We start from the raw sequence: 20,678 nt of genomic DNA, 5'->3' as shown, positions 1-20,678 counted from the left end.
CCAGGGTACTGTCCGGTTGGGTACCCTACTTAGGGTGAAGGGAATACGGGAAATGAAAGGGAAAGAAAGGACAACGGTAAACATTAAAGGCATAAAGGAGAGGAAGAAAATTGGGAAACACACAAGGCGTGACCATGGCAACTACAAAGGCAGTACAAAGCACCCACACAAACCAGAAAATGCGCAAAGCAAATGCACAAAACTAAGACCCAGAAAATGCACATAACCAAGGCGCTACAGCAATAAAATTGGCGAACTAATGGCGCTGCAGTGTAGTAATGTCCCTACAATTGGTCGGATAGGCGCGTGTCCTTCAAAGAGCGAAGTAAGACTTGTAGCCTTTTCGGACTGTGACGGACACAATATTGTGCTGTAAAGGAGTGGTCGTCGAGTAGGCGAAGTGTGGTGGATAGCTGTAGCCTCGGCGTTATGAATCGGTCCCAATGGCACAGAAGGTGTTCAATCCTCTCGTCGGTGGCGCACACATCACAAGCAGGGCTGTTGGCCATTCCAATGGTGTAGGAGTAAGCAACGCTGAAGGCAACACCTAACCATAGGCGAGAAAGTATGGTGACATCTGAGCGTGGCGCGTTATTAGGTAGGTAGCGCTGCAAATCGGGGCCGAGCGAGTAAAGACGAGCGTTCGAGAACTCTGGTGTGTTACACTTAGCGAGATTGACTTCACGGGCAATGAACCGAAGCGACCCTGCTGCATCAGTGCGTGATAGAGGGATGCAACTCAATCTGGCACTTCTGTGGGTGCCTTGAGCCGCTCTATCCGCATGTTCGTTCCGAGTAATGCCGTAGTGGCTTGGCAGCCACTGGAAAATAAATAAATAAACTGGATTTCAGCCACAAGTTGTTTGTATGGGCTGCGGCGGAGGGCATACTGGATGCACTGAAGAGCAGGCCTCGAGTCGCATAGCGCAACCCATTTTTCTGGCGATTCCCGCTGGATGAATATACGGGCCTCCCGAATAACGGTCAGTTCAGAAGCGGTTGACGTCGTCACGTTTGTACGCTTAACGTGAATGTCGATTTACTATTGTGGTATTATAAAAACACCGACAGGACTGGACGTGGTTACCGATCCATTCATATAGACATGGACACAGTCTGTGTAAGCCTCATGTAGAAAGAGTAGGGAGAGCTGCTGTAGACCACATACGTGGAAGGTAGGCAGAGAAACTTTGTTGAGTCTGCGATATCTATATTTGAAGATTCAACATCGGCGTGAAAGACTGGCCAAGACCGCCAACGAATTTCAAACTGGCAACGTCGCCTCCACCGGCACTTGCGGCCAGAGCTCAAAAGACGACCACTGCTGCAGTTTCCGCATCCGATTGCCGTAGCTCAGCTGAAACCGACAAAATTACTACAACCATTGGACGCGGAGTATCCACGGCTGCTTTGAGACCAGGGAAAACAGCAGTCTTCGGCAAAAGTCTTGTTTTAGTTGCGATATTAACGGGCAAATCATATATAAACATTAAGGAATGTCGTTCCGATAGGTTTTCACCCTGCGGGACATTCGGTGTTACGATGGTCATACTGGTCATAACCTTGGCAGGCGCGTTTTCGGGTTCGCCACCAACGCGTGCCCGAGTTCGCGTCCATATGGCGCGTCACAATCAAAGGGAACTTTACGATAACGTGCACAGCATTCATAGCCAATTTAAGGAAAATTGTGGGGGGTATGTTGACAATTCAGCAGAGTTCTGTTACCATTGCAGTATCATAGATGTCGTCAACACGGAAACCGCATTTTAGCATAATTGAAAATGTGAGCCTATCGAGTTAAAAGGGATTCATAGATGAGTTTGTCAAACTTGTTTTTGTGATCGCATTGCATTCACGGGCTCAAATAAACAGGCTTCTGAACGTTTGTGCGGCCGATGAAGAACTTCTTTAAATTAGAAAACATGAGAGAAGCAAAATTATCACGCGACATTTGCGGTGGGCGCAACTAAAGCGGCGACACGAAATGACGCGCATTCCTCTTGCGTTGTGGTTCGACGATGTCCAAGATTTTATTGTTCATGATTAGCCCTTGCGTGTGTGCCATTTTATGTTATTTTTTGGGAACATCCACTACAGGCAACAGCTGATGTGTCCGAATGTTGATGTAGACTATTTTTGGAGAATTGTTCAAATTAGTTTTGGATTCGGTTCCGCGCAACGCGTCCATGGGTTGCGACGTTATCTGTGATGGCGCAGAGCCGATATCTCCAAAATTGCCATTTCGCGTAATTACCATGTCATGCTTCAGAAAGCGGCCAATAGAACTTCCTAGCTCTTATTCTGGCGAGCAAGTCTCTTTCATGCAGTGACGAAGGACGAGACGAGTCGTACACCGCGCTGAATGCCCCGCAACCGAAGATGCTCCGCTGGGAGGCGTTTCCCCCAGACCTTAGGCGATCGGCTGTGCATTTTATGCAGTACAGTGAACTAAAATATTTGTGTAGTGAAAAAACCGGCCACCTTCTAGTGAGGTACTTAGTGTCAACTGCACGACGTGGCGCTCGCATGAAATTACCGGGCGATTTTTCTCCCTTGGAAGCAGCGGGCACGCGTGCGTCGTGGGCGATCCTCGAGGATTGCAGTTCTTTTTCCGTTTAAATTCGTCTCTGCTGTCGGGACTGCACGCTCTAATAGCGTTGAGAATGTTATTGATACAGCAATGTCAGTATGAGAAGAGCAGCTATGTCGTGTATATACTGTTTGTTCATTTTTACACCACATTTGTCCTACCACGCAGAACGCGTGCGCCATGCTTCAGGGACCGATGGTAGCTTGTTGATAACTTTTCGTGCTCAGAACTCTGGCGGCTGCTCCTGTGGTTTCGCGTCCTCGCCGGCCTCGTGACCAAGTGAGCGACAAGAAGACTGAATACTGAAGCAATACGGCGGAAGGGAATGTTGAGGAATTGTGAGAGGGAGGGTGATTTTCAAGGCGGGGCAAACGTTTCCCTGAAAGTGTGAGGGGGAGGGCAGTATGCCAAGCCCGCGCCAAACACGTGTGTGAAATCTGCCGTCGGCTTCGGATGGCGTTCGAGTAAGGAAACGCTAAACCAGGCATCCATGAAAGCAAGCGTTTTATTTTTTCAAGTTCACAAAAAGCGTAGAGACCCAGCACGCGCTGCTTGCTGCACGTAAATCGGAAGGAGAGAGGGGTTGATTTAGTCAACATAGGGAGATAGAGAGAAAAAAAACAAGTTGATTTGCCCTTCTATAAAGGCTTTTGTGTTGCTTGGAAGGGGGGGGGGGCAGGGCTGCTGTTACCAGTCGCGCCCAAAAACTGCTTCAATGTATTGGAGGGGGGAATCCCAGTGTTTCTCTTCCATCAGTCTTAATGAGGAGGTGGTCAAGTGTCTGACTGGGGGTGGGTACCCACCGGGGCTTTTCGTGCGCTTGCGGAGAGCGAGTTTAAGCTGTTTTGGGGGGTCCTCTGGGGGGTCGAACCACTCCGCCCAAGTGCCAGGAGAAGTGCAAATTGAGTATGTGTATATGTTTCGTGTCTGTATAATCTCTACGCAGTCCCTCATGTAGTGCAGGTTCTTAGGCTACCCGTGACCGCAGCGTGGGCAGCTCGAGTGGCCAGGTTTTTTACTATGTAGTGGATGATGTTCGGGGTGCGTAGGACACCTGCTCGAGCTCGGCGGATGCAACTTGTCTTTGATCGTGGCCAAGAGAGGGGGGTAACGCAGTGTGTGTCTTGATGTGTGCTCATCTCAACCAACTTTGGTGCCTGGCTTTTCTTTCTTTGACGCAGCGGCTGGTGTGGAGGCCGCATTCCTCCGTGAACTCAATTGGATGCTCATCTTCGCGGAAGAAAGTTTTGCGCGCCAGATGGTGAGCCGCCACATTTCCTGGTATTCTTTGATGACTTGGGATCCAGCGGACTTCATTCGAATGCCCTGGTTGGGAGGGTAGATGCGCTTTGAGAATGCTGCGTATGTGCGTGGCTATTTTGTTGCGGCTAAAAGGGTGGATCGCATCCTGGCTGTCAGTCAGTATGAGCAGTTTCCGTCAGCAGGTGAAGTTCGTGATGGTACCTGCTACGGCTAACACATCGGCATGACTGCCATCCCGAACTCCCAGAAAGCGACGACTACTTTGTCTATTCCCGTAGTTCGCGGTGGTAGCAATTATGCCGTCGTCTGATACGGTGGCATCGGTGTAGACTGGAGTGTAATCCTAATCTATCTTCTGCGCCACTAAATGGCGGGTGGCACGCGCTCTGTGGTCTCTGTGCTTGTGGTCGCTTTCCACACTCATGGGGCGGGAGATAGGATGTACAGTCAGCCTTGGCAGGTGCTCCCGGGGGGGGGGGGGGGCATTCTGTAATGTAGCCATCTGGTTCCTCAATTTGTGCCCTTTGTGAACGGAGTATAGCTCGTCCCTGTATAGAGGCGGGCCGCCGAGAGTCTTGTGCTTCTTTGTGCATGTGTATGCGGAGTGATATTGGAGTCTGAACTCCCATTCGTCGAATTTCATGGAGTGGGGTGTAATTTGGGAGTCCCACGGCACCACAAGTAGGTTTGCACAGTTGCGTTTCTAATTTGTCTGAGTGCGTGTCCGCCGCACGTAAGAGGCTGCGTACATGATGCGGGGAATGACGAACGCCTCGAAAATTCGTAGTAGTTCTTGTTCTTTTGCGCCATGTCACTTCCTTCAAATTCGTTTCATCATGTGCGTGATCTGATTGATCTAAGTCATGATTTTTTTAACCAAGTGTACGCCTTGCCTTGTCGGTGAAGGCAAAAACCAAACACTGTAATTTCTGCTTTCCTTGTTATGGTGGTGCCGTCTAGTGTTACTTTGATCAAATTGCGACTATGGTCAGAGCAGCTGGCTGGACAATCCTCCCCGATGATGTATGTGGTCTTAGAGGGGGAGCAGCTGAGACCAACGTCTTTCATGTATGTGGTGACGACATCAGTCGGTTCCTGTAGTTGGTGCTCCTAGTTCCCGGGGGAGCCGTGACCGCACCACAGTCAGATCATCAGCACATATGTTGAAGTGAACGTCGGCTATGGAGTCTAGTTTGGCGGGCAGGTCTTTGACGACTCTGTTAAAAAGAATTGGGGAGAGAATAAGGCCTTGCGGTACTCCTTTAGTTAGTTTGAAAGGGCCAACCAAGCGACCGTCCGCAAGAACCTCCGTGGTTCGATAGCTTAAATGTTCCGTATGTAATTATATAATCGCTGACCACATTGGATGCATTGGAGATTTTCTAAGATGGCTTTATGACTTGTGTTGTCGAATGCCTTGTAGATATCAAGCGCTACAATCGTCCTTAGTTGTGTGCTGTAGGGGAGTCGTAAACATCGCGTTTGAGGCGGAGCATGCAGTCTCCAGTCAACACGTGCCGCCTAAATCCTGTCATTTCTTGGTGCAGCACTGCCTTGATTTTAATCACCCACATAAGGTGCTCTATAATCATCATCTACGCGAGGTTGCCGCATTATGACGTTAGTGATATTGGGTGGAGATGCTCAAGGCGATTGGGTTGTTTCCCTGGCTTTGGTATCGGTGTCATTTTTGTCTCTTTCCATTTTTTAGGATGTGCGCCGGTTATCAACGCTTCGTTTATGTACCGAAGTAGTTAATTTATGGCGTTTTCTAGCCAATTTGTGATGAGTTTATATGTGAATATGTCCATTCCTGGTGGCGTGTTTCTCTTTATCTTAGTTAGGCAGTTGTCCAATACTTGCCTGGAGAACGGTGCGTTGATACCTTCTTCCCATGTTTCTCCAGGACCGGGAATGTATTCAGTTAGAGGTGTTGGCTTGTCGCTGCCATGCTGGGTTGTTCGGTTGAACGCCTTGGCGAAGTCTTCATCTAAAATTCCCATGACCATCTGGATCTTCTTCGTTGGGTGCCTAGGTCTAACCTGCCCCAGCAGACTATGCAGGATTTGCCACGCTTGCTTCGTGTCCAGTGATTTGTTGATTTTAGTGTGGCAGAAATCCATCAACTGTTTCGAGGTCAGTTAGTTTGCTTTGCGTACCATGTCCTCTGTAATGTTTTGCACCATCCTTTTGAGCTGTTTGTTTCTTTTATTCCTGCTCTACTCCTTTAGTTTCCTTTGCTTCGCTAGAAGGTTTAACAAGCGTTGGTCGGGAACCGCGTCCTTGATTTTAAGGAGGCAAGCCGTAGTGTGCTTTTTTGAGCCTGTAGCACCAGTTGGGTCCAGTCGCACAAGGACATGTTCACTGTCTGTGCGTTTCCTAGGCCTCTCGGAATTTATCCCAGTTAGTGTGTTTTATTCTGGCCGTATTCCTCTTTGCTGTCATTCCCGTGTCTAAATACGCAAGAAGTACGCAGTGATCGCTGCCTAACGTTTCTAAGGTGTTGCTCCGTAAGATTTCTCCTTGTCCATTGTGCCAGGTAAGATGAGGATTATAATCTCTCTGTACACTGTTCCCGGATCTGGTGGGCAGCATTAGGTCATTCGAAAAGTTCCATGGTATGTTCCAAGAGTCGCCAGGATTTTTATGTTGAGGTGTAGCCCCATAACACGTGCGGGCTGTTAAAACCTCCTGCAATGACTACGCCTTTGCCTCCTGGCTTCATTAGCAACCCATGAAGCCACTTCTTGGTGCTCTCATGCAATCCTCCTGGGAGCCAATAAGCATTACTAGAATTACATCGCGATATAAAAATCCCGGATGTACTCCTACGGTTTTATGATCTTCTTTGTCGTTGTTGCAATGCGTTGAATCATGCTGAATGGCTGCGAGTGATTTGTGGACCAGCGTGACACACATTGTGGGGCGGTTTTTCCCTCCCGGTTGCCTTTTCTCGCCTTTTGCACGACACTCTTCCGGGAGAAGGGTTCGTAACCTGAGAGTCCAAATTCCTCCTCGTGTTTATGAGGGGGTATAATTTGTGATTTTTTCCTTATAGTATCCAATTATTTTGCAAGCAGATTCCTTTTGCGCTTGAGGCCGCTACAGTTCCATTGCAGTATGGTCAGGGCTGGTCTAGCGATGGGCTGTGGTGGTTCTGAGAGATCATTAGGGCGGAAACCTCTGAATATGACCGGACATGCTGTTGTCGTGGGCGTAGTTAACTGCGCCCCTTGCTGTGCGTCGGTGACACAGTCCTTGTCACTCATCACTGGGTGAGTGACTGGCTTCTGGTGCAGATGATTCAATGGCTCGTCTCTCCGGCGTGATGCCTATGCAGGCCTCAATGTTCCTTATGATTCGTCGAAACGTTCGGAGAACCTGGCGACTACAGTGCAGTGCAATGGTGTGTATTGTAGTCTCGATTAGGCGACGATGGGTTGCCTCTATAATTGCCTCGACTGGGCGCAACTGCTCCTCTTTTACAGCGTTAATTTGCGAGTGTAGTTCTTGGAGCATGGTGAAAACATCGCTTATGGTGGTTACGGGCGATCCGCTAGCAGCGTCAGTTTTCATTTGAATGGGTGGCGGTACACATTGGTTGGTCTCTTTAACTGGCTCATTCGTCGATAGGGGGTGCGAGTCCGTGTCTAGTACTTATGCTTGCTTGTGTGTTTTTGTAGCTGTTATTGATGTGATGTGTGCGTTTCGTTTCTTTAGGCTTTTGCCCTGTGAGGGAAGCGGAGTAAGGACGAACTGGGTGGCTCACTTCAAATCCGGCAACAAAACTCTCGCAACCTCTGTGGTGCTGTCATTGCAGTGATGGCCTGGTGCGGGGTACCCGTATTTCCTTTAGATGCTCCACCAGTGCTCGCTTCTCTGCTCGCTTCTCCGGGGGGGGGGTCTCACCGGTTCATCAAAAGCACTTCCCTGGAAGGTACCGTTGACTGCACCTCCGGGTGGCTGCTGCAGCTGGACACGTTGTGGCAGGCGAGGTTCTTGTGCATTCTTGCGCGAAAGGATACGGCTTCTTCGCCGAGAGTCCGGGAATGCTTGGGCCATTGTCACAAAAATTCATGAGTCCGGGCTGGTTTATCTACTCTTTCGCGGGCGTTATTAGCGGCGATAAGACGCGCTTCGACGTGTGTGCTGGTCTCTTGCATTGTCGTCCGCGACAGTTCTCTCTTTGCAGTCGGGATCTGTAGCAGGATGTTCACCTTTGCAGTGTAGCAGTGCGCCTCGCAAGAGTGGGCCACCTCCAGCATCGGGTTGGCTGCAAAGATGCCTGCGCAGTTGGGGTAGGTCACAGTAATGCCTTTTGTGGGGCATACTTTTGTGAGGCATAGTATTCTTCTTGGGCGATGAGGATAGCAGTGCATGGCGGTACGGTGAAATAGCACATAGTTGGGCACCTAAATGTCACAAGGATGGTGTTGGACCGACCCATGGGATGGGCGAACAGAATGCGGTTTTGCTCTGATTCGAGTTCTTGCCGAAGCTCTTGTTCTGTTGTTTCAGTGAATATTCCATGTACCACACCTTTGCAAGAGTTCTGTGGCGTGGCAGTGTAAGCCGAAAACGGATGCGGGCCGTCTTCTAGCGAAACCTAGATTTTTTAGGTTTAGATGGCTAGACTTAGATGGCTAGATCTAGATGGCTAGATCTAGATGGCTAGATTTTTATGGCTAGAAATCTAGATGGCTAGATTTTTATCCTTGGCTGGCTTGCTGTAGGTGTCGATCCCCGTCCGGTTCTGTCTAGGGCGAGGTTTGAAGTAGGGGTCACGTCGCTCCGCCGAGTTCAGTTCCGCTGAATTCGGGACGACGTTGGCGAGAAGTCCGCGTGGGACAGATTCTAAGCCGGTTCCGTCGGTTAACCTTGCGATAAGTGTAGAGCTGGTGGCATCTTTCTCTCGTCTGTAGGAGACTGTGACCCATTCGTCGCCCATCTTCGTGAGGAGAGAGGCGGCGCTAGTACAGGTGCTCGAAGAAGGCGAAGGGGTCGCGCCCTGGCAACCGCTATTAGAGCGCCCCGGGATCACGTTAGGCTTATCGCACGTAGATGAGAAAATTAGCCAAAAGGCGAGAAAAGCGACTTGCCGTCGTCGAATTTTCGTTGTCCAGCAGTGTAGGAGGATGAAACCGGTGTTTGAATTCCAGAACTGGCGTCCAGGGAAGCCTTGGCGCGGAAAAAAACCAAGAAAATTCCGCCACCTCCATGAAGTGAATGATGGTGAGAGGGGCGAAGCTCCGATGCTTATGTGGCTAAGGCGTTGCGCTGCTGAGCACGAGGTCGCGGGTTCGATTCCCGGCCGCGGCGGCCGCTTTTCTGATGGAGGCGAAAAGCAAAAACGCCCGTGTGTACGAGATTTCGGCGCACGTTAAAGATCCCCAGGTGGTCAAAATTAATCCGGAGTCCTCCACTACGGCGCGCCTCATCGACTGCGTTGCGTCGGCGCGTTAAACCCTACAATCAATCAATCATCAATCCGATGCTTATCGGTAAAAGCGTAAACATTTACCCGCACATCATTTTAAGACTCGACACGTTGTTGTAGGGGTGTTTTTATGTACACATATACATGGTGCTTATTATTTACATATCGATGCAATTATATACACTACATACACACAAGATGTAATCATTTACATATCGATGAAATTATATACAAGGATTACATTACTGATTACAAAGCGATTATAATTTTGTGGTCGGTGAAGTACGTGGCGAGAGCATCTTGGATGAGAGGTTGTATTTGGAAGTAGGAGAAGGCGTCGGTGTTTGTGGTTGGTATGTAGGGGTTGTTTTGGACGATCAGAATTGCCATGGGTAAGTTGGCGAATTCGGTGTGTGACGTTTTAGCCACCTTTGCCGTCGCCTTCTGCAGAGCGTCTTGTGTCGTGTACACCCGGTACGTGTTTTGAGCTCGCAGGCGACGAACGACAACCTCTTCTTCTTCCTCTTCTCCTTGTTGGGTAGCAACGAACGCGGCAAACGGTTTGTCCTCTTCGGCCAATCTTTCGTTGGCCAATCCCTAGGGGGATCCTGCCACAATCATCTTTAATGTGCCGTGCCGTATACAGCAGCAACGAGGGACGGGACAGGGCACGACCAAGAGGAGCTTCGCCCCTAAAAATATGCAAAGCGGTGTGAACATGTGGCCGATCGAACAAGAAGAGGAAGGAGGAGAAAAGAACTGGTAATAATATTGACCTCAACGTGGAGTTCACCCTCGTACAGCCCACTCCGGGGGAAGGGAAGTGGAGTTTGAAAAAATAGAAAGAGAGTGAGAGAGGAAAGAAAGAGGAGAGAGAGGGAGCAGGGTGGTGGACAGCCTACGGTAGCGTTCGTCTCGTCCGTGGCCCGACGGCTACAGACGCTGCGTTAGTCCAGTCACGACAAAGAAGTTCAGTAGCTGCTTCAAGACCACCCTTTGGACGGCGTCCGGTCCCGTGCGGAATAGAAAGTCTTCCAGCGTGTCGCTTGGTGCACCGAGACGCTGGAGTGCAGCGCGAAGTTCATCCCTCGCGGCGTCCTGCTGGCAACAGGAGAGCAGTAGCTGCTGGAGCGTCTTGAGCGCTGAGCAGTCGGCGCAGGTGGTGGGCCCCCAGCGGCCCAGGTAGTGCAGGCGGACTCCCACGTTGCGGCAATTAAGCCGCGAGAGACGCCGAAGCGACCGGGCGTCGCTAATAATGCGTCCGGGAAGGACCTGCGAGGATTTGCCAGTGGCGACTCGGGCATGTGGTTGCATGGCTTACACCTTTCGTGCCAGGATAGCCCTTGGTACATCGAAGGACACCGCATCCCAGAAGGCTGGGAACCCTGCCTGGCGAACAGCACCAGACAGGGGTGCTGAAGTGATGATGATAATGATACCCTCAATGTTTTTTGCAACATACGCACCAGAAGGGATTGGCGAGGGCTAACCCAATTGCTGAAATTCGCAAGGACCTCAAAATGCTAATTTATTACAGGAAAAAACGTGGCCGTAAAATGAAACTTTGTTATGAATAAAACCCAAATTACCCATTATATCTTACCCTTCAGCAATTCAAGCGACCTGATGCAGAAAGAAAAGCTTGATTAAAATTAGGGAAATCCCTTTTTGCATACCAAATATTTATTGCGCCAAAAGATAATATAGGTGGAACCGATAAAGTCAACCCCAAACGCCCTACTAGGTCCTTCAAAGCAGCTGTCTAGCTGCCGAGAAGCGGCGACGGGCGAGTAAAAAATACGTCATTAGGGTCCTTCGCCATCCTCCTTGTTGCGCGGATCATTGGAACCACGTGGAATTTGCGGGGATGTTTAAACAAGATTTACAACAGCATGCTCGGCGGTGCTGACGCTATGCAAGATAACGGCAGAGTAACGGCAAGATAACGGCAGTCGTGCGTTCCCTGGTCACGCGATCACTTCCTTAGAAAGAGCAGCTATGCGCTTTGACTGAGAATACTGCAGTTTGCGCTGCGCATAAATTTCGCATTAGGGAGTTTCATGATCCTTAGCCATTTTTTAACTGCGCAGACGTTCAGAAAATCATAAATTTCCGTGTCCACAGATAAAACTACCAAGAAATTGCCGAGCGTCCGTATTTAAGCCCGGGCCTCGCGGCGACCACCTGGCAGATAGCGTAACCAAAAAAAAAATGCCTAGCACTCATGCGTGCGTGCCTCGCGACCACCTTCTGGCGTCCCGTGCGCACGTTTGTCAAGCGCACTAACTTAGGGAGATTAGCCAAGAATGGCCAAACAAAAAACTCCAGCGTTCGCCGTAATCGTGGCAACACTTGCTCGGAACGACAGGCTCCAGAGTTCGCACGTAATCATGGCAACACTTTCTCGAAACGAGCAAGACATGTCATGGCGTACCCCCCTCCAAGGTGATGTCCAATGATTATCACTTCCCAGAAGGAAAGGAAGCTCCCACTTACAGCAACAATTATGGAGTAGAGGTCGTTGCGGCAGCGAATGAGAAGCAAATCGGCGGTAATCGTGGACTTAAACCCTCGTGATGGTAGTCAATGTTGCGCACAGCTACGCTAATTTCAAGTCTTACGCTTTAGTGTACGCTTCGTTAACTTTTTTCCCGGATTGTTTGCTTATTTTCCTATCAGGTCGTGCATACCGACCAAACAGCATCGTGCTTTATGCCGGCTGGCCTACGTAAACGTTTTCGTTTGTTTCCCCACATTTGACCCAGGCTATATATATAGATACTGCACGGTCCGCAATTTTAGGCACTGCCCGTGCCGGCCCGGCTGAGACACGGCCCCGGGCCAAGCCTGATAAATTATTTAGGTAGAATCCCAAAGTCAACACATTTTTAAAATATGAGTCCGAGCCGTGAGCGAGCCCTACAGAATATAATAAAATAGGTGCTGGCCCACCAGGCAATTGTATCAGCTCCAGTCTCACAGACGAAATTAGCACGAAAAAGCACATTTTATCCTAACAACGCAGCACCAATTCAGTATATTGGATCTAATTTCCTTTAAAACTGCATCGAGCTTTGTACAACGTAAAAATCCTGACACAGAAAAAAGAAATTTTTAGCCATATTGCCGAATATTTTTTCAGCGGTGCTGTAGAGACTTTTAACCTCACCTTTTTGATTTCGTTTAACCTCAATGTGCAAACTTTTTATTTACCTACAGTTGATTATTTGCGGAACACGACTGCCGGTCCTGAAGTGCTGCCCGGGGCAGCGCGACCCGAGAAGATTTTTATTAACGCCCGAGCCCGGACCGGGACTAAGAAACTTTTTTATTGATTGATAATGCGGTTTTGACGCGCTGACGATACACAGGCGATGAGGCGCGCCGTAGTGGAGGGCTCCGAATTATTTTTGACCATCTGGGAATCGTTAATGTGCGCCGAAATCGCGAACACACAGGCGTTTTCGCTTTTCGCTTCCATCAGAAAAGCGGCCGCAGCGGCCGGGTACGGAAGCCGCGTCCTTGTGCTCAGCACAACTTCGCCTTAGCCACCGAGCCACCGCAGCGGGTACGTGGAAATGCGTGCTATTTGCCCCGGGCCCTTGCAGTGCAAATAATCTACGCAGCACAAACGAGAGATGTTTCTAGAAACTTCAGTAAAGTCAGCAAAAAGCATTACAAATCGCCGCCGCAATTCTCAGAAAAGGAGCACGGCGCACATTTCATAGCGCGAGTACTTTAAAAATCCACAGTGTTTTGCTAAATACATAATCTATAAACATAATTACCACATTGTACTGTCCAACGAAAGTACTGTCCTACGATATCTAGCAGGCGTTAGATATTATTGAACCGTTAGAAACTCGACAGTTAGAAGCAGGCCAAGACAAATTGCAAATTTAAAAAATGTTACCTCAAATCAACATTTATTGTCCCATCTACTCCTAGCAATAACATAAATTTATTAGGAGTGCAGCCCCACCACACAATCCTTTCAAATTGCAAGGGCCACGGCCCTTCGGAAATTAGATCAGCCTTCGCAAGCATAACCGCCTCTCTATATTACAAAAAAAAAACACAAACATCTAAAGATCAGCGTGGTGCCTGCTGGGCTGCTCTTGAAAGAGCACAAAGTGGAAGATCATCCACAGTGGATTGAAAAACTTTAAATGACACCGTGAATAACAGAGTAGCATCACAGCCGGCACCTCACTCAACGCGCGCCGCCTCGGGATCTCCTGGGGCGCGGTACACCAGCGCCACGCGCGACGTTTAAAGGATTGCCTTGCGGGCACCGTGGGGGCAGGCGCCGATCTTTCCACTACCTCAGTATTGTATTTCACTGTATCTGTAGTACCTGCCGCGTTTTACAAGGCGCATAGACGCAAGGCCGACAGTTGGCGAATTAATGCAAACCGTCCTTGATTCGAACCAGCACTCTGAAACAACACTTACATACTTCTCCAAACCAGAGCTATAACACATACGAGACTTGGCATAAATAACAGATATCCATACTTGTCAAAGGCCCACCTCGACATAAAATATGCTATTTACTTCTTGGATTACAACATTAGGAGCTGCTAAACTGAGCATCCTTTGAATAAACGCTCGTGGAGTTAACCAATCTGATGCCGCTTGCGCAGTAAACATTATCTAATGAGCAGCGAATGCGTTACTTCGGGCAGCAAGACCGATCGCAACTGAGGGGTGCGGTAGTTCTGCTGTTCAACCTGCGAAATTCTGGTACATTAGTTTCACGATTTGCGGTGAACGTTTCATTCCCTATTTCCTATGTTAACTTCGCTGGCTCTTCTCCTGCCTTTAAATGACCTGAACGTTTCTACAGCGTAGCAGTCGCACAGACTTATGCAGGTTAGAGCTCCAGTAAAGCGAAGTCAACGATCCAGGTAAACCAAATGAGTACTGCTTTTTCGCTATTAAAGGGGTACTTTTACCTTGTATACTATTCTAGTCTAGACATAGTCTGGAAACTAACAAACTAAAGCTGCATGCCTACGGCGCAAATCTTGTCCGGGATTTTTTTTTAACTAAGCGAAAATTTGCGACATTCCTCTGGCGGCCGGCCGACTGACTCTGTTGGGGGGTCGGCGTTCAGAGCGATAGGCGCTGTTAAGCCAAGCAGCATGACTAAGCGTGGTACCAAACTTTCTAGGAAATCGGAAAGGAGGATGCAGAGAGGAGGACAACACTTTATAGTGGATTTTTATACTAAACGAATTTGCGTAAACTCACGAAGAGTGGTCGAAACATGGCCTAAATACTTCAGATGTTACTTTCCGCAAGTATTGTCACCATGTTTACAAATCAAGCCGGAGTTTGTTTAAAATTCCCGTACATACCAAAAATCCCTCACCTACCTATCAAAATATCCTCTGGATACTCAGTCTGCTCACATGGCTTGAAAGTGAAAGCATCACGGTTTCCAATGGCAATGCACGCTCACAGCGCTCCGACACTGCTGGGGTAGTCATGTGATCACATGCGGATAACCTACTCAGAAACGTGCAGAACGTCAAACATCGACGCACTTTCTGTTTCGAGACACGGAATTTGCCACTATGACAGCTCCGACAAACACGAGACGTACTGACATTCCTCTTGACGCATATTCTAAGCTGGGTAACCCTTAATAGAGGTATACATTTTCGAATTTTTGTAACCTATAATTTAAAAGGTACAAATGTAACCTATATCTTCGTAACCTTTATATACGTATACACGTAAGGGTTACGCAGTTATGGGTTACTTTGCAGCTTTCAGCATGTATACCTTTATATAAGTTATATCTACCGCCGTCCAAGGCCACACAAATTGGAAGGTGTGATGTTGCGCGACAGGCGCGCTTTCGCCGGCGCCGCTGTGGCGACACCCCGAAGGCGCCTTTCCCGCGTGGTGAACAAACATTGCGTTAGTGGAAGATATGTGCGACCATGCTGTCCATTGCGCCGTCTAAACTTTTGCGTCGGGTGTCTTTTCTTCGTCCCTTGAATAAACTGCCGGCCACACGGCTGGGGCTAAAAGAGAAGTTACTTTTATTATTCCTAAAACAGCAGTGCCAAAAACCTTGAAAATGTTCTCTTAATATATATGCATTGCATTACCTGTTCGATAATTGTTACCCAGGTTGTCACCAAAAAATCTTCGTGAGTATTGGCAACGCTTAAGTCTTACAAACAGGCATAACTAAATTTGATGTTTGCATCAGCTTTGTGCCGTTTACGAAACCAGTATCAAACATGCATGATAGGTCTTTTGCTAAATTGAGCTTTAGTTAAACAACATTAGGCTTTAGTGAAACCAAGCTTGAGTGGAAACATGCACTTGATAGCATACTTCAAAAGGACGCCAAAGTTATAACATAGCCTTAAGCCAAAAATTATTGTCTGACAACCAAGGCCATGATTATCAAAAGAGAATTGCAGTACATGCACACATATATGCGCATTTAACAGGAGCACATTTCCAGAAGTTTGACATCGGTAGTTTTGAACATTCACATTTATTATTATGAAACACCTGTGGGCTATTTATTAAAAAGCAAAGCTGCGAACCACCCAACGTTATTATCGTTCCTTAATGAGTATTAGACGAGTGCGGATTCCTGGGCGAATTGGTGTTTCCTATATTGCTTTAGACGTCCAGGTAAAAATGGGTTTATTCATATATCCTTATTAAACCTATTTAGTAAATGTTGCGTGAACAGCTTCACAAACATGGCCAAATATACAAATTCTTTACCTCAATATTTGCACGGATGTATGCAAAGCATTCCGAATTGTTTGGATACTGCCATTGAACAATTTCAGACGAATTCGAGTTTGAGCTACATTTATAAGATGGTTCTCAGAGGTGCACTTTCCCAGTACAGCGTTGTTGTCGTGGTTCCCCACAGAAAAAACGCAGAATGTGGGAAAGTAGAAAGAACATTTATTACAAATTCACTTTTTCATACAGAGCAGTGTTTATGGCTATGTTCCCTACATTATCCGTTTCACTCAGTCTTATATTACACTTGGAATTCACTCGTCTTTATGAATCCATCTTTACACTTCCCTCTTAGGTTCCTCTTTACAGTTCCACCTGAGTTGTGATTCCCACGCCAAGTTATCGTTTTTTACGCAGCACTAACAAGTTTCTAGGCCGATTGCAATCTGTCTTTTGGACAAACTTTAAATGGTATCTATAGTTTCCTGCATAAAAAAAGGCGCTTGGAAAAATTCAGAGATAAGCTTCGCAATTTACGTAGTACACAAGCAGGCACAAAATCAGGGCACATTGAAGATTTCCCTGCTGTTCCCTGCTGCCGCAGATGGAGGGATATATGTGAGGGGCCGTCACTTGGTTTTCCCCACCTTGAAGAGCCATCTACAGAAAATTTCAGAAAAAGAACAAAATCCAGTGCAACCATAAGCCCCTCACACCAAACCACAGGCATGTGAAGTACGAAAAATATATTGCACAGAAATGAAGACGGAGACCAGAGAATGAAATGAAAGGCCACACCAGAGGAGTGATTGGAGGGATTTACGGCCTTTCCTAATAATTTCACATCATTTCAGTAATCGTTACACAGAGTAATTTGGCCGCATTGTTCAGAACAACGCGAAGCCACTATAGTCATACCGGCCAACCTTCCGAATTTTAATCATGCCGTGTTCCAGTTTATCTCGCGAAATGTTTCTGCATGCTCACCCAGAACAGGCAGAAAATTTGGGCTACGAGATAAACTGACATACATTTGCAAAAGAGAAAACAAAAACGTTTGCGCGCCTTCATGTGGAATCACTCGTACACGCAACAGAGCGAACGTCGCACTAAAACCAGGAAACGTGCTTTCACGATGCTGACGCCACCTGCGTCACATTTGTGGCTGTACTTAAACATCCTCCTCCCCCTCCCCCCCCCCCTTGTACTGGCAGTTTCATTTTGAACAAGGATCCCACGTGGAAGCCGAAACGTTTTTCATTTAAGTAAAGTGTTCTTATCGGTGGTTTCTTCCTCGGCTATCAGTAAAAAGGAATCGCCAACTTACATTTTTTCTTCGTCCAGATGTGTTGTGGGAGAGGATACATCTAGAACTTGCACCGATCTTCAAGTGGCATTCCCAGGAGGTCTGTACCTGTAATGACTCGAAGGGTTATTTGGGTTAAAATGTAATAGGCTTTAGAGCTGGGCAGTTTGTATACATTCATAATGAAAGAACACCTCAAACTTGACAAGACGAAGAAAAGAACACAGCACAAGCACTCATTAACAACTGGAAATTTCTTACAGAGCTATTTTAGAAAAAGAGTTCTTCTTGTTGGCTCTGCAAAACCACGCATCCTATAGAATAGCTAGATTTGCTGAAAAACTACAAAGCTCCATGCTGAGGAAATCGTTATGTGAATTCATAACGTTCATGTAGTAACGAACTGATAGAAAGGGTCACTAAACATGAGGCAAAATAAGATACGAAATATAACATCATAACACTTGAAGAAAGGCCTCGCATTTTTACAAGTGAATCATACTTTTGTCTGTGCAGGCCTGGGTGCCATCTTTACAAAGAATATTTGAATGAATGTGTTTTAGTTATTGCATTTTCATACCGTTGTTTCCGCTGAAATCAGACTTCATTTCAACTTGTGTCATACGCAGGGCAGTCCTGGTTGTCAGCTCAAGGAACACTGCCTGCAAGAAAAAAACAGTAGTGCTGATAAGTCATAGCATAGGTAGCCAGATGCAACCACACTTTTTGAACAGCCAGGATCCGATGAGGGTGCAGAACCCATTTTTACACCTGCACCTGTCTCTGTGTAATTCGTCACAATTTCTGTATCATCAAAAAACAACAATCAAGCAGCCTGCATGCTGGCTCATACATACCACCATTCTGTATAGTCGCTTTACTGCACTACAGTAGGATAACGCGAGACAATCATTTGCCCTGCAAGACCACGTGAATAAATAAACGACTGATTTGTGCGAATGAGAATAATAAACCACTTAATATGGTGGAAATGGCCCGCTGTCTCAAAATGACTAACACCAAATTTACCCACTCAAGGAAAAGAATGAAAAAAATGAGGAGTGTTGCACATACGAAAACTCTTTATTGTGCCGTAAGGCAAACTTTCACATAAAAGAGGTTTGTGCTGGACAAAAGTGAGTTTAGAAATTTCGGGCAGCATTTAGTGAACTACTTTTATGCAGCACACACCTTGTGTTTATTCGGATATATTACTACAAGACCAATAAAATGAACAACATTCCGAATATATGCAGCGAGAAAAACGAACATTTTCCGACGACTGAAACAAAATGATAATACCCAGAGGATAGCGTGATAATATAAGACTTTAATGGGAAAAAATTCAATTATTCAAACAGAGCTACCTGGCAATTACATGGTCCATTAACTCGTCAAGTGCGCCCGATGCAGCGAACAGCGTAAACAAAACGCTCAACACATGACGAAGGCGCGCAAACAGAGCAGAAAGCAGGTCACGGGCGCCGTTATCTGTGCTTTCCCGATCGTCCGCTCTAGTCTGACACAACGAACGCAAGCCCGTGATTTCATTCAATTGCCGTCGCGGACAACAGAAAACGTCCAGCGAAGCAACCAGTCAGGTAACGAAAATCCCTCTCGAATGCTGCAATTTCCAATTGAAAAGCCCCCAGCGAAAAGATACATCCAATGAAAACACCGAAACCGTCACGGGAATATACTCACCGAGTTCGCTTTTCACTGGCGCCGGGGCATTGGTCCAACATGTAGAAGAAGCTGGTCGTAGAAGAACGGGCCGTGAAGCGCTGCCAGTCACAAATGGGCTCGCCGCAGCCTCCGCGACTCACGCCGACAAATAAGTCTTGTTACAGCACTCCTCGCTTCATCGTAGGGGTATCACAGCGGTTAAAAGGCTCGAGTGGCGCCAAACCGCGGCCACCGGGCCTGCCGGCGCCGCCATTTCTCTATATCCCGTCATGCAACAGAGAAATCCACGGCCGCCGGGAGAGAAGGCGCGACGAGCATCTCTTAGAGGTTACAGGGCGTTTTATAGGTTACAACGTAGAGGTTACATGTCAGATTTTGTTGATGTAACCTATAAATCATTATTGTGACCTATAAATCGCTTTTAACCTCACGCTTGTAACCCTTAGAACGGACTGGGACAAAGAAAACATCAAAATGAATCCATTGTAACCTTTATTTTATAGGTTACTTCTGTTTAGAAGTTACATTATGGGTTACCCGGATTAGAGTGTAGATATATGCGGTTCGCTCCCGCTCCTGAAACCATGAAAGGCTCTTGCAGATTTTTGTTTTGCAATGTTGTATTTTTGGTCCTCGCTGAATTTCGCTGTTGGGCAATCTAGTGCTCAGTACGCCGAGCTTCTTGCCTAATAGGCCACGTAAGACTTTTGCTCTAATTTGCACATTAAGCATAAATAGAAGCTTCTACAATTAAGAATCACAAAACATCGGCTTACGGAAATACTTAAATAATACTTTGGGTCAGAATCAAAACTGTGCGTCAATGATGTTTGACATCGCATGAAGCCGCTGTTATTCTGACGCAGGCTTTTGGTGCACAGCCGGCTGCAGCAGATCCTTCACGATAATTTGAACATTACCATATAGAGAATTTGAAATGTAAACACTTGCTTGACAGCTGGACATGAACTGATGGTGGCATTTTTAAATGCCTTCTAGCGAGGACTCCTCAGAACAGAATAAATGTGTTGGAAGTATAGTGAGCTATTTGATAGCACATAGATTTTAGAGTGCTCCTCTTTGCAGCCATAATTCTGCTCTGGATTAGTAGGCGACATGCCATATCACCCGAACCTTTTGTTGAGTGTTCTTAACTATGTGTCTATAGTCATTTTCTTCGTTGAGACACCGACAATTCAGCATTACGAACAACCTAAACTGGAAAACCGATATGATTACATCATAGGCAAGTACATTTTCACATGTTTACAACGGCAGTATATTGGTCTACTGAGCATGAAGAAGGAGATCCGAACTATCGAGACAATGTCATGTTTGAACAATTTGGCGCTTTGACGCCGTGGTTGTGTAGTATTGCAATGCGGTAGTTTTAAAAGCATTTTTGCACACCGAGAAGTATTTCAATAATAGCTTCGAGACGCCCGGGGTGGTAGGGGAGACCAATAGAAACCGAGTTGACTAGAACGAGACGTCAATGTAGGCTCCTTGTAATGAATGCTCTTCCGACGGCCGTGATTGACATATGTCGTGAATAAGCGAGACAGCTGCAGGGAATCTTCACAACGGCAAGCTACATCTGAAAGGAGGTGCCATTTAGAAGCTTCAGAGTAATATGGTAGTGTGGCACGCAATGTAGTTTACACGGC

General features: G+C 47.1%; 1 long non-coding RNA gene across 1 annotated transcript; it reads right to left on the bottom strand.

The window, feature by feature from the left end:
* Window positions 1-16,605: 16,605 nt before the first annotated feature.
* Window positions 16,606-18,177, bottom strand: LOC144167256 (uncharacterized). The gene is made up of 3 exons (XR_013321908.1): window positions 17,906-18,177; window positions 17,347-17,433; window positions 16,606-16,679 (listed from the first exon to the last, which is right to left on the bottom strand). It is a non-coding gene; the product is annotated as an uncharacterized LOC144167256 (long non-coding RNA).
* Between the last annotated feature and the right edge of the window lie 2,501 nt (window positions 18,178-20,678).

The sequence above is a fragment of the Haemaphysalis longicornis genome, unplaced genomic scaffold (genome assembly GCF_048455015.1).
Source record: "Haemaphysalis longicornis isolate Haplotype H1 unplaced genomic scaffold, Haemaphysalis longicornis Haplotype H1 scaffold_2, whole genome shotgun sequence".
NCBI classification, from domain to species: Eukaryota; Metazoa; Arthropoda; class Arachnida; order Ixodida; family Ixodidae; genus Haemaphysalis; species Haemaphysalis longicornis.
This window is presented reverse-complemented; position numbering and strand designations above follow the sequence as displayed.